General features: G+C 41.3%; 1 long non-coding RNA gene across 1 annotated transcript in view; it reads left to right on the top strand.

Annotated features, from left to right (window-relative positions):
• Positions 1 to 3,551: 3,551 nt before the first annotated feature.
• Positions 3,552 to 15,136, top strand: part of LOC115894877 — a 31,424-nt gene continuing 19,839 nt past the window's right edge. The window contains exons 1-2 of the long non-coding RNA XR_004055098.1: positions 3,552 to 3,751; positions 7,247 to 7,301. This is a non-coding gene — a long non-coding RNA (uncharacterized LOC115894877). The remainder of the gene's footprint in view (positions 3,752 to 7,246; positions 7,302 to 15,136) is intronic.

Here is a 15,136-nt window from a genome sequence, read left to right as displayed (position 1 = left end):
TTTGCTAAGGATAATGGCCTCCAAGCTCCATCCATGTCCCTGTAAAGGACATGATCTCGTTCTTTTTATGGCTGCATAATATTCCATGGTGTCTATGTGCCACATTTTCTTTATCCATAGATGGGCACTTGAGTTGATTCATGTCTTTGCTATTGCAAATGGTACTGCAATGAACATACACATGCATGTGTCTTTATAATAGAACAATTTCTATTTCTTTGGGTGTATACCCAGTAATGGGGATTGCTGAGAGACTCACTCTGTCACCCATACTGGAGTGCAGTGGCACAATCTCGGCTCACTGCAACCTCTGCCTCTCAGGTTCAACTGATTCTCCTGCCTCAGCCACCCAAGTAGCTGGGATTACAGGCACCCGCCACCAGGCCCAGCTAATTTTTTGTAGTTTTAGTAGAGACGAGGTTTCACCGTGTTGGTCAGGCTGGTTTCAAACTCCTGACTTCAGGTGATCCACCCACCTCGGCCTCCCAAAGTGCTGGGATTATAGGTGTGAGCCACCGCGCCTGGCACCAACCCCTTTCTTACACATATTTTTTCTAGTCAGCACACACACAACATTTATTGATTAAGTTTGCCTTCCTATATGGGCATGACTTGTGGCACACCAAAACAATTACAATAGCAAGATCAAAGATCACTGATCATAGATCATCATAACAGATACAACAGCAATAAAAAAGATGGAATATTGTGATAATTACCGAAATGTGATACAGAGACTCAAAGTGAGCACATATGATTGGAAAAATGGCACCAATACTCTTGCTCGATGCAGGGTTGCCACAAACCTTCAATTTGTTAGAAAACAGAAACCCAAAACCAAAAACACAATATATGTGAAGAGCAATAAAGTTAAGTAAAATAAAACAAAGTATTCCTGTGATTAGTAGTAAACATTAAAGGTTGACCCACAAATGTGTTTTTAATCTGCAGCATGTCTCACACTATCCACTACTGGTCTGATAAGGAGGAAGCCTGTGGTATAAAGTTTTTGAGAATTTTCTCTCCATTTTTATTTTTATTTTTATTTATTTTTATTTTTTTGAGACAGAGTCTTGCTCTGTCGCCCAGGCTGGAGTGCAGTGGCGCAATCTTGGCTCACTGCAAGCTCCGCCTCCCGGGTTCACGCCATTCTCCTGCCTCAGCCTCCCGAGTAGCTGGGACTACAGGCGCCCGCCACTATGCCCGGCTAGTTTTTTGTATTTTTTTAGTAGAGACGGGGTTTCACCGTGTTAGCCAGGATGATCTCGATCTCCTGACCTCGTGATCCACCCGTCTCGGCCTCCCAAAGTGCTGGGATTACAGGCTTGAGCCACGGTGCCTGGCCTCCATTTTTATACCGTATACAAATATTAGCTCAAGATGGTTTAAAGACTTAAAGGCAAAACCCAAAACTAGAAAACCCTGGAAGACAACCCAGGCAATACCATTCAAGACATAGGCATGGGCAAAGGTTTCATGACAGAGACACCAAAAGCAATGGCAACAAAAGCAAACATTGACAACTGGGATCTAATTAAACTAAAGACCTTCTGCACAGCAAAAGAAACTATCAACAGAGGAACGTTGAAGACAACCTACAGAATGGGAGAACAATGTTGGAAACTATGCATCCAACAAAGGCCTAATATCCGGCATCTGTAAGGGACTTAGACAAGAAAAAAAGAAAAATCAACAACCTCATAAAAAGTGGGCAAAGGACATGAACACACTTCTCAGAAGACACACATGTGGCCAACGAGCATATGAAAAACTCAACATCACTGATTATTAGCGAAATGCAAATCCAAACCACAATGAGAAATACCCTCTCACAGCAGTTACAATGGCTATTAATAAAACATCAACCAATAACGGATGCTGGCAAGGTTGTGGAGAAAAGGATCTTTTAAAATCTAAGTATCACTATAAATTTTCCTTTAAGTACTGCTTTCATTGCCTCCTATAAGTTTAGGTGTGTAGTATTTTCATTTTTGTTTGTCTCAAGATCTTTCCAGCTTTCTTCTTTTTTATTTGACCCATTGGTGGTTCAAATGTTTGCTGTTAAATTTCCACCTATTTTTGATTTTCCGGTTTTCTTTCTATGATTACTTTCTAGTTCGTTTCCATTGTGGTTGGTAAAGATACTTGGTGTGATTTTAATCTCCTTAAAGGTGTTAAGACTTCTTTTGTGAACAAACATGTGATTTATCCTGGTGAACGTCTGTGTGGGCTGGAGGTCCTCCCAATGGACAGAGCTAAGCTTTGTGTATATACACAAATACGCACACCTCCTTCTCCTCTCTCTCTCCAGAACCATGCGCTTATAACCATACTTCCAATTCTAGGGCAACATCCCGGGGTTCATTCCAGCCCTTCCCCTTTCCATATTTGTTTGTTTGGAGATGGAGTCTTACTCTGTCACCCAGGTTGGAGTACAGTGGGACGATCTTGGCTCGCTGCAGCCCCCATCTCCCAGGTTCAAGTGATTCTCCTGCCTCAGCCTCCCAAGTAGTTGGGATTACAGGTGCCCGCCACCACACCCAGTTAATTTTTGTGTTTTTAATAGAGATGGGGTTTCACCATATTGGTCAGGCTGGTCTCGAACTCCTGACCTAAAATGATCTACTGCCTCGGCCTCTCAAAGTGCTGAGATTACAGGCATGAGCCACCACGTCCGGCCACCCGTTTCCATATTTGTAACTCCCTTCTGCAACATTAAGCAACCTGGCTCTTATTATGTTACCCATATTATATTTATTTATTTGCTAAATCTTAGAATATACATAAAGTATTTCCATACTACTGTTAACAAAATTATAACAAGAGGAAAACATATTTTTTACAGTTAAAGTTTTCTTCATCCTGGACATATATAGTCAAATTACTATGTTCAAGAGTTACCTAGTTTAGATCTCCTTCCTTTTTTTCAGTGTGGTTTGTTATTAATTTGAAATGCAGTTAGATTTATTTGTTTCCAGTTGTATTATTTTTGGTTGGTTTTCTTCTATACTTGATTTTATATACATATCTGTTCGTATGGCTGTATCAACATCTATACCTAGAGCTCCATCTATCTGCCTATATGGTATGTTTTATGATTTTATAACACATTCCCCTCCTGCTCCCACTGTCTTTCAAATGAGTAACATAACCACACTGAAAGGGGGCAGGGAGAATTAACCTAGTTAATTCTTTTTCTTTTTCTTTTTTTTTTTTGAAATGGAGTCTCGCTCTGTTGCCCAGGCTGGAGTGCAATGGCGCAATCTCGGCTCACTGCAACCTCTGTCTCCCAGGTTCAAGTGATTCTCCTGCCTCGGCCTCCCAAGTAGCTGGGATTACAGGCACCCGCCACCATGCGTGGCTAATTTTTGTATTTTTAGTAGAGATGGGGTTTCACCATGTTGGCCAGGCTGGTCCTGAACTCCTGACCTTGTGATCTGCCCACCTCAGCCTCCCAAAGTGCTGGGATTACAGGCGTGAGCCACCGTGCCCGGCCACGTTAGTAATTCTAAGACAACTGTAAATATATTCTAAAATTGAACTATTCTTTTCCAGTCTTTTTCTGGAGGAAGAGCAATAAAGTTCGTGTCCACAGAGATGCTGGTGGGATGGACGTGGCTCGGGATCTGAGCTCTGATCACAGTTGCAGCAGCTGCACCCAGAGGACCAGTGCTGGATCCCCACTCTGGGGAAGGCAATGGCTGTGCACCCTGGAGCTCCTGTTGGCTGGGGATCTGCGGTGGAGCCGGAGGTATGTCCAGAGCCCGCGGTTTTCTAACATCTGCTGCCCCTTGTTCCCAAACTTCTACCTGCTAGAGGCTCCAAAGCACTGCGTCTCTCGCTTGGCATCTCCCCATTTCCTGACCAAGTTTAGAATTACCTTCTCATAAAGACTCCAAGAAAAAACCCACGCTGAAATGAGAATGGCCATGGTTTCACACTTTCTCGAGGATCTCGAGAGATGATTCTCTCCAGGCAAGACATCTTCATTTTAGCAGAGGCCTTTTGCGACTTAATTAAAGGAGTATCATTGCAAATATCACAGGAGATTTTTTTTTTTTTTTGATAGATTGGTTAGATCTCTAGTTCCACCCAAGAAACAGGCAGATAATAACTTCTCATGGAAGAAATCCCAGTACCGCTGGACCACATCCTCCCCCCTTCCAAGAAAGTGCTCCTGAGGGGATGCACAGGGCACAGGGAAATGACAAAACCAAGGGACACCCCGGGGAGCTCACACGGAGCCTACCTGGGAAGTAAATAATAAATAGGACAAGTCCCCTATAGCCCAGGGCTGGAGAACCTAAGATTATTCCAGAGGTCTTGGGGTTAATGAACAGCAATCTCCCATCTGCCATCCTGTTGCATTTGGGGTGCAGCACAGTTCTGCTGCCACAGAGAGGAAGGGGAACCTGGCCGTGTTCATCGCGCCACAGAGGGACAGCCTCTCAGTTCTCAGGCAGCTTTTTAATGTTTATTTCCAATGATGTAGAGGACAAAAGAGGCAATCGGTCATTGTGATGGTGGCTGACGTGGACACAGGCCGGAAGGTAAGCCTCCCAGCTGGGCTGGGACACGAGTCCCGGGACAGCCTCTGTTCAACACAGAAATTGTGCTGAGAGAATATGAAAGTACCTAAGACATGTTCTCCATCTCCAAGAGTCAAAGTCAAGTAGGGAATAGAGACCTAATGATTTGATAACAAAAATATAATGAAATCTTGACACTTGCACTTTTGGGGAGGAAGGACTATGTAAGTCTAAAAGTATTTTCAACCCCAAGACAAGAGATTCCCGAGGCAGTTTATGGAGTCAGCAAATGAAATCTTGACACTTGCACTTTTGGGGAGGAAGGACTATGTAAGTCTAAAAGTATTTTCAACCCCAAGACAAGAGATTCCCGAGGCAGTTTATGGAGTCAGCAAATGAAATCTTGACACTTGCAGCACTTTGGGAGGCCGAGGTGGGTGGATCACAAGGTCGGGAGTTCAAGACCAGCCTGGCCAAGATGATGAAATCCCATCTCTACTAAAAATACAAAAAGTAGCTGGGTGTGGTGGCAGGTGCCTGCAATCCCAGCTACTAGGTAGGCTGAGGCAGGGAATTGCTTGAACCTGGGAGGAGGTTGCAGTGAGCCGAGATTGTACCACTGCACTCCAGCCTGGGTGACAGAGTGAGACTCTGTCTCAAAAAAAGAAAAAAAAATCTTGACACTGGCACTTTTTGGGAGGAAGGACTAAGAGAGTGGATACACATCTGATTAATTGGCCTGCTGGACATCAGCTGACCAGAAGCTATTGGGGTCCAAATATAAGCTGTGCATGGCCACTCTTCTTTCCAAAGCACGCCATACCAGTGCATGACATTTGGAATCAAAAGAGTAATGATCCAATCCAGATTCTGCTACTTATCAGGGTGTAACTTTGGGGTAACTCACTCAGCCTCAATGTGCTCCTTTCACACAGGATGATAGCAAGGTCTGTCTCCAGTGACTCTAGAGGGAATTTAGGACATTCTTGGGTCAGGGCTCCCAGATACAATGCAAGATTCTGGACTGGATTCCTATTTTAACAAACCAGACAAAAAGGATAGTTTTAGGGAAACTGGAAAAATTCGAATATGGCCCAGTAATAAATAATAAGAAGAAATCATTAAATTGAGTTGGTATGAAAGCACTATTTGGGGCAAGTGGAAGAAGGTTTTTTTTTGTTTTTGTTTTAAGAGACGTAGGCTGAATACTTAGGGGTGTAATGCCACAATAATTACAATTTACTTTATTTTATTTATTTATTTATTTATTTATTTTTGAGACGGAGTCTCGCTCTGTCGCCCAGGCTGGAGTGCAGTGGCGCAATCTCGGCTCACTGCAAGCTCCGCCTCCCGGGTTTACGCCATTCTCCTGCCTCAGCCTCCCGAGTAGCTGGGACTACAGACGCCCACCACCTCACCCGGCTAGTTTTTTGTGTTTTTTAGTAGAGACGGGGTTTCACTGTGTAGGCCAGGATGGTCTCGATCTCCTGACCTCGTGATCCACCCGTCTCGGCCTCCCAAAGTGCTGGGATTACAGGCTTGAGCCACTGCGCCCGGCCACAATTTACTTTAAAATATTTCAACATAAAAATGTAAATGTAAAAAGCCTAATAGGGTGCAGATAATATTAATATGAAGACTCCAGAGGTGGTCATCCATTTTGTAGAGCAAAAACTTAAGCTTTCCTCAAAAGTTTCACAGGAAAGCAACAAGAAATAAAAATAATGAGAAAAAAAAATGAATAAAGACTGGTAGGCTAATTAATGGCTTCTCAAATATGTCCACATCCAAATCCCTGGAACCTGAGTTACTTTACCTGGTATGTGTCCTGCTACTGCTGCTGCAACAAATTGTCACAAACTTGGTGGCCTAAAACCACAGAAATTCACTTTCTCACAGTTCTGGAGGCGAGAAGTCCCAAATCAAGGTGTCAGTAGGGCCACATTCCCTCCAAGGCTCCAGGACAGGATCCTTCTCTGTCTCTCCAAGCTTCAGGTGGCCGCAGGGGATCCTTGGCTGCATCACCCTACCTTCTGCCTGACAGTTACAGGGAATAGAGAACTAAAATCCAATGCAAAAATTTGAGAAACTCCAAAGGAAAATATTAGAGCCCTTTGTTCTGAAATAGAAGGAGACTTACAATTGTAAATCTAAATGGCTCTCAGAATTCTGCAAATAATTATTGAAGAACAATGACTTATGAATGAATGTACATATCCTGGAACTTTTAAATTTCAAAGGTAAATATTCACCAAACTGTTGAGTACGAAGCAGCATTTATTGAGAGCTTACTGTCCAGGATGCTTTCCAAAGTTCTTTACGTGTTTTATTCAACCTTTACAATACACTAAAAGGAAGAAACTATTATCTCCATTTACAGGTGAGGAAGTTGATGTTTAGAGAAAATACTTAAAATTTGCACATAAGCTGGGCATAGTGGCCTTTGCCTATAGTCCCAGCTACACAAGAGGTTAAGGCAGGAGAATCGCTTGAGCACAGAAGTTTGAGGCTAAAGTGAGCTATGATTGTACCACTACACTCCAGCCTGGGTGACAGGGCAAGACCCTATCTCTAATCACTTAAAAAATTATTTAAAGTTCATATAACTTTTAAATGGTAGAATCAAGACTCAAGCCCATTTCTCTCAAATTCTAAAATCTTGGACTCTTGAGCTCTTGTGTTTGACCACAGCAAGTTGATTCCTTCTCATTTTCTAGGTGAACTCGAAGCTCTCTCCCGTCAAAGCGGATCTCTGGCAAGAGGCGAGAACAGGTGACGTTTCCTTTACTAACAGTATGACATTCACTCATTTAACAAATATTAACTGAGTATAAACTATATGCCAGAAACCTTGTAAGTATCTGGGGGTATCTGTAAGCCTGGATACAAGGGATGGATGGATAGACAGACACAAGGGAATATGTGTGTGTGTGTGTATGTATGTATATATGAGCACTAAGTGGCTCAGAGTGGCTGGAATAGAGGAGGGGAGGGTAAGGCAGCATTTGCATAGATAGAGGAAATCATGCATTGTTAAAATCATGTTTTGAAGAACACTTAACACAGGTCAGTGCATCATACTTGTCAATACATTTAAAATATTTCAGCATGAAAATGTAAATTTTAAAAACCTACATTAGGGTACCGATAATATTAATATCAATATTCCAGAAGCAATCATCTATTTTGTAGAGTAAAAACTTAAGACTCTGTCAAAAGTTTCATATGAAAGCAAAAAGAGATAAAAATAATGAGGAAAAATGAATAAAGACTGGTAGCTTAATGACACAGGTAAATGCACTGTAATTGTAAATGTGTGTAAATAATATTATATTTTAGACAGGTAAAATATAATATTAACTGAAAAGTGTTTTTAAAACACATCCTGATAGTATTTTTTTTTTTTTTTTGAGACGGAGTCTCGCTCTGTGGCCCAGGCTGGAGTGCAGTGGCCGGATCTCAGCTCACCGCAAGCTCCGCCTCCCGGGTTCACGCCGTTCTCCTGCCTCAGCCTCCCGAGTAGCTGGGACTACAGGCGCCCGCCACCTCGCCCGGCTAGTTTTTTGTATTTTTAGTAGAGACGGGGTTTCACCGTGTTAGCCAGGATGGTCTCGATCTGCTGACCTCGTGATCCACCCGTCTTGGCCTCCCAAAGTGCTGGGATTAGAGGCGTGAGCCACCGCGCCTGGCTACATCCTGATAGTATTAGGAAGTGCCCAGAACTTCCAGTGTCATAGGGTAAAAAGGAAGCATCTTCAAAGCGTAGTAGGTTGCTCTCCTGAGGGGGAGCTCCCCATGGCTGTAGGTCCCTAAGCAGGCAAAACACCTCTCCCGGATGCTGGCGAGAGGATTCTTGAATTGACAGAAAAGATGAACTAGGTGGTCTTTCACAGCACCTCTAATTCCAATGCTAATTCTTTTAACAAAAGGGAGAAACGAGAGATGATAAGTAAGAGAATACCTTGAGGAGTAACAGGTAAGTTGTCACAAGAAAAAGACAGACTCCCATCACTGGTGGGGAAATCAGGGAAGCTCAGTCACAGGTCAGGTTCATCTAGATACAGTGCAGGGGAGAGAAGAGTATGGAATCAGCTGTGCTCTACATGCAGCCAGCAACAGACAGGAGCAGAGAGAGGTGAGTGGCGATGAAGAATTGTGTGAACAGCTGGGAGAGGGCTTGGGTCCCATGGGTTGGACAGAAACACGAGGCTGCCAGTGATCTCTGAAGGCCATGTCCTCTCCACTGGAGCAAAGACTCAGGCACTGGGACGGATGCCTGGCTCTACCAGACCCAAGAATGCAGGCTTAGAGCAAGACCCTCATCCACCCCAGGGAAAGGAGCATTCCCGGTACAGTAAAACAGCACAGCATGTTCCTGCCAAAGCTTCCCTGCTGAGGCTGGGATGGGTTTCCTGGGAGGATGATGTTAGAGGGAAGGGAACTTGTGCAACTAGTTATGATTCCTCTTATAGACTTTTAGTCTATAACAATGGCTTCTCAGCATTCCCGTGGGTGATTATGTTTCTCCTGTATTTAACCAGCCTTGCATTCCTGGAATCAGTCCCACATGATGAAGATGTAGTGTTCCTTTTTTTTTTTTTTTGAGACAGAGTCTAGCTCTGTTGCCCAGGCTGGAGTGCAGTGGCACCATCTTGGCTCACTGCAACCTCTGCTTCCTGGGTTCAAGCAATTCTCTCGCCTCAGCCTCCCAAGTAGCTGGGACTACAGGCGCCTGCCACCACACCTGGCTAATTTTTGTATTTTTAGTACAGATGGGGTTTCACCATGTTGGCCAGGCTGGTCTTGAACGCCTGACCTCAGGTGCTCTGCCTGCCTCAGCCTCCCAAAGTGCTGGGATTCCAGATGTGAGCCACCACGCCCAGCCTAGATGTGTAGTGTTCTTCTAGTGTTTTGTTAGCTTCTGCTTATGTTTTGAGTTTTGCATCAATACTCACAAGTGAGATTCTTCTGTGGTCTTAATTTTGTGCAATACTTATCAAAATATTATACCTGCTTTATAAAAGTATTTTGGAAGATTTTTCTTCTGTTAATAGAAAAAGAGATTTCCGTTTTAATGCCTAGGCAAATCTCTTGTGACACTAAGTCATCCTGGCACTTCTTTAGAGGATAGCTTCTTGGCAGACGAGACCGTATTTTTGCTCTCAACTGTTTTCCACTTTCTCTGAAAAAGGATTATACACTCTCATTCTTTGCCTGGACATGATGTGTGCCAGTTCCAAGCAAAAGCTTTAAGAGCCACTGTGGGTTTCTGTCAGCTCTCTGCTTTTTTCTCCAAGAATGGCATTCTTAGAGCATCCGAAATGGCCATATCCCAGGAATGCAAGGCTGGTTAAATACAGGAAGTGAAGAAATGTCCCAAGACGAAGACACATGAAGCAGTGCTGACCAAAAGTACACACAACTTGCAGTTGTTAGGTCATACAAGTGAGCAAATAAATCTTTGCTTTTTTAAGCCACTGGGATTTGAGGGTCGTTTCTATCACAGTATTAACAAGAGAAAAATGATTAATACATTTTTTTCTTTGTGGAATATGATCAGCTTAGACTTTTTTTTTTTTTTTAATCCCTTCCAGGGTTATTTTTGGTACATTGCCTTTTCCAAAGATCATTCAGTTCATCTAGGGTTACACATTTATTCTTATGCAAAACAGTCTTGTGATTTTAAAAAGTTTCTTTTTCAGTGTGTATGTTCCTTTTCATTACTTACCTTTGTCTATTTGTGTTCTTTCTGTCTCTTCCCCTTCCCCTTGTTTAGGTTAGCAAGTGGCTTATCTCTTTTATTGACTTTTTCAAAGAACCATTTTTTTTAAACAATTAACAGCTTTACTGAGATATACCTCACATACCATATAATTCACCCATTCACAATGTACAGTTCAATGACTTTTACTATATTCAGAGTTGTGCAACAATCATTACAGTCAAATTTAGAACATTTTCGTCACTCCAAAAAGAAACCCCCACAGCTCCTTAATGACCCACACTTGCCCATCTCTCCCAGCCCTGGTAGACACTCATCTCCTTTCTGTCTCTATGGATTCACCAATTCTGGATCTTTCATATAAATGGACTCATACAATATGCGGTCCCATGACTGGCTTCTTTCACTGAGCATTGTGTTTTCCAAGCTCATCCATGTGGAAGCGTGTGTCAGTACATCATTCCTTTTTGTTGCTCTACTATTCACTGAGCATCGTGTTTTCCAAGCTCATCCATGTGGAAGCGTGTGTCAGTACATCATTCCTTTTTGTTGCTCTACTATTCACTGAGCATCGTGTTTTCCAAGCTCATCCATGTGGAAGCGTGTGTCAGTACATCATTCCTTTTTGTTGCTCTACTATTCACTGAGCATCGTGTTTTCCAAGCTCATCCATGTGGAAGCGTGTGTCAGTACATCATTCCTTTTTGTTGCTCTACTATTCACTGAGCATCGTGTTTTCCAAGCTCATCCATGTGGAAGCGTGTGTCAGTACATCATTCCTTTTTGTTGCTCTACTATTCACTGAGCATCGTGTTTTCCAAGCTCATCCATGTGGAAGCGTGTGTCAGTACATCATTCCTTTTTGTTGCTCTACTATTCACTGAGCATCGTGTTTTCCAAGCTCATCCATGTGGAAGCGTGTGTCAGTACATCATTCCTTTTTGTTGCTCTACTATTCACTGAGCATCGTGTTTTCCAAGCTCATCCATGTGGAAGCGTGTGTCAGTACATCATTCCTTTTTGTTGCTCTACTATTCACTGAGCATCGTGTTTTCCAAGCTCATCCATGTGGAAGCGTGTGTCAGTACATCATTCCTTTTTGTTGCTCTACTATTCACTGAGCATCGTGTTTTCCAAGCTCATCCATGTGGAAGCGTGTGTCAGTACATCATTCCTTTTTGTTGCTCTACTATTCACTGAGCATCGTGTTTTCCAAGCTCATCCATGTGGAAGCGTGTGTCAGTACATCATTCCTTTTTGTTGCTCTACTATTCACTGAGCATCGTGTTTTCCAAGCTCATCCATGTGGAAGCGTGTGTCAGTACATCATTCCTTTTTGTTGCTCTACTATTCACTGAGCATCGTGTTTTCCAAGCTCATCCATGTGGAAGCGTGTGTCAGTACATCATTCCTTTTTGTTGCTCTACTATTCACTGAGCATCGTGTTTTCCAAGCTCATCCATGTGGAAGCGTGTGTCAGTACATCATTCCTTTTTGTTGCTCTACTATTCACTGAGCATCGTGTTTTCCAAGCTCATCCATGTGGAAGCGTGTGTCAGTACATCATTCCTTTTTGTTCCTCTACTATTCCACTCTACAGATACGTCACGTTTTACGTTGCATTTATCCGTTCGCCAGCTGGTGGGTGTTTGGGTTGTTTGGTTTTCCTCTAGTATGAATAATGCTGCTATGAACGTATGTGTAAAATGTCTGTGTGGATGTTTGTTTTCATTTCTCTTGTGTATACCTAAGGGTGGAATTGCTGGGTCCTACGGTAATCTCCGTTTAACCTTGTGAATGATTACCAAACTGTTTTCCAGCGAGGTGCACCTTTTTACATTCCCAGCAGCAGTGTATGAGGGTTCCAGTTTCTCCACATCCTTGATAATGCATATTATTACCCGACTTACTGACTCCAGCCATCCTAGAGGGTGGGAAGTGGTATCTCATTGTTGTTTTGTTTTTTTTTTTTTTTTCAGGTGAAACAATTTTATTTCACATTTGTTTTGAAAACCACAAGGACACTATTTTCTTCATATAAAAAGGTAAGTGCAGATACCTATGCTTTCTAGAAAATGATCATGTAGCCCCTCACAAAGAAAAATGCATCCTATTATATGGTTTCAGCCAGGTTGCTTGGAAAAAACTCACGTCGGAACTGATTCCTAAAACATACTATTGTTAGTTGTCTTTTTCATTATTGAGTTGCATTTGTGTTTTTCTATATTCTAGATAGAAATCCCTTATCTGCTTATGGAATAGGAGAAAATGAAATTTTCTGCTATGTGAGAAGTGAGCTATTCCATAAGCTGTCTTCTCACTTTCTTAATAGTGTCCTTTGAAGCACAAATGTTCTAAATTTTGATGATGTGCAATTTGTCTGCTTTTCATTTTGTTGTGTGCTTTTGGTGTTATATTTAACAAACTATTGCCTTATCCAAGGTCACAATGATTTATGCCTGTATTTCCTCTTATGACTTTTATAACTCTAGCTCTTACACAGGTCTTTAATCCATTTTGAGTTAATTTTGTATATAATCTGAGGTACAAGTTCCAATTCATCCTTTTGCAAGAGACCCAAAACTGTTTATTGAAGACCAAAGAACTGTTGTTTTTTTTTTAACTTTGTGTTCTGATTTCTAACTCAAGTTTTGCTTTAAATATTTTTCTCCTTCCTTTCAATTTAATTTTTAGATGCTTAATTCATATGTTTTATTCTTTATGGTGTTAACAATATTCTATAGATTCTGATATGTGGTATTATTACTGCTATTGTTTTCTAAAAGTTCTGGAATTTAGATCTTTATATCTCCTTTGGACCCTAGAGTTATTTAATGAAGATATTTAAACATTTTTTCCAGGTTAAAAGGCCATTTTTATTTTTTGGTTTTGTAATTAATTTCTATTTGTGTAATTTTTATTGCATTGTTTTTGGCAGAGATCATTAATTGAATTATTGCTACTTTTTGGAATTCATTTGAGGTTTTGTCTGTGGCTCTATAAACTGTCTTTTTAAAATGTTCTGTAGGAACTTGAAAGTAAAGTATTCATTACCATTGTTAAAACATACTCATACACACAAATGCACATATTATTTTGATATTTTCTATCCTTCCTTTTTAATCACTTGATCTGCCTTGGACTGACAAAACCTCTTTTTATTAATGTATTTGTTTCTTTGCAGATCTTTTATAGTTTCTACTTTAAGAAAATTTGTTTTATGTGGTACCCAGATATTATAGATCTTTTTTTATTATACTTTAAGTTCTAGGATACATGTGCAGAACGTGCAGGTTTGTTACATAGGTATACATGTTCCAAGGTGGTTTGCTGCACCCATCAACCCATCACCTACATTAGGTATTTCTCTTAATGCTATCCCTCCCCTATGCCCCAACACCACAACAGGCCCTGGTGTGTGATGTTCCCCACCCTGTGTCCAAGTGTTCTCATTGTTCAACTCCCACTTACGAGTGAGAACATGCAGGGTTTGGTTTTCTGTTTTTGTGTTAGTTTGCTGAGAATGATGGTTTCCAGCTGCATCCATGTCCCTGCAAAAGACATGGTGTACATATGCCACATTTTCTTTATCCAGTCTATCATTGATGGGCATTTGGGTTGGTTCCAAGCCTTTGCTATTGTGAACAGTGCCACGATAAACATACGTGTGCGTGTGTCTTTATAGTAGAATGATTTATAATCCTTTGGGTATACACCCAGTAATGGGATTGCTGGGTCAAATGGTATTTCTGGTTCTAGATCCTTGAGGAATCACCACACTGTCTTCTACAATGATTGAACTAAGCCAAACTAAGCTTCATAAATTTTATAGATTTTTAAAAACAATTTTATTTTGACTGTACGTTTAATTTTTATAAAGTAGCCTGCATATTGTTTAATTTTGTCTTCCTGAATTCTGTTTTTTGATATAAGGATCATGCTGTTTTGGTCACATTAGCCTCCTATGCCTTTGCCTATCATTTCATTTTCAATCATTCTGAATTACTTTATTTTAGCAATTTCTCTTATACACAGAATAGAGTTGGGTTTTGCTTTGAGAGTCAATTTAAAGCATTTTTCTTTTAAAAGGTTCATTAAGCTCATTTACATTTATTAACATAACTGATGTGTAGGCCTAGGTGTGCCATATGACTTTATGTTTAATATGTAGTCTGCCATTCTCTTTCTGATCATAGGAAGTTTACATAATGCTAAGATCTTAATACTTTTAGCCTCTTCTTTCTTTAGACAGTATCTTTTTGTTCCTTACTATATACAATGAAATTAACTTGTAAACCTTATTCTCCCTTTTCCACCATTCAATATTACTATTTTTTCAAGAATGTTCTTTCTTTATCCTCTTAGACAAGCTTAAGCTTCTATTTGACTTATTTGCTTAATATGATATTCCTTTTCTCCTAAGAGATAATCAGAAATAGACTTCCGGCCGGGCGCGGTGGCTCAAGCCTGTAATCCCAGTACTTTGGGAGGCCGAGACGGGTGGATCACGAGGTCAGGAGATTGAGACCATCCTGGCTAACACGGTGAAACCCCGTCTCTACTAAAAAAAAATACAAAAAGCTAGCCGGGCGAGGTGGTGGGCATCTGTAGTCCCAGCTACTCGGGAGACTGAGGCAGGAGAATGGCGTAAACCCAGGAGGCGGAGCTTGCAGTGAGCTGAGATCCGGCCACTGCACTCCAGCCTGGGTGACAGAGCGAGACTCCGTCTCAAAAAAAAAAAAAAAAAAAAGAAATAGACTTCCTACTTTCTTCCTTTTCCCATTGATTGGTTATTTGCATATTATTAGCATATATTGCATTTAGGTATTATTCTGTCACCTTTAGCCCCACATTCTGATCCTAGTTTAGTTCTACAGTAAATCGA

This window comes from Rhinopithecus roxellana, chromosome 19 (genome assembly GCF_007565055.1).
Source record: "Rhinopithecus roxellana isolate Shanxi Qingling chromosome 19, ASM756505v1, whole genome shotgun sequence".
Taxonomy (NCBI): domain Eukaryota; kingdom Metazoa; phylum Chordata; class Mammalia; order Primates; family Cercopithecidae; genus Rhinopithecus; species Rhinopithecus roxellana.
The sequence above is the reverse complement of the archived record's forward strand: the minus strand, read 5'-3'. Positions and strand labels throughout refer to the sequence as shown.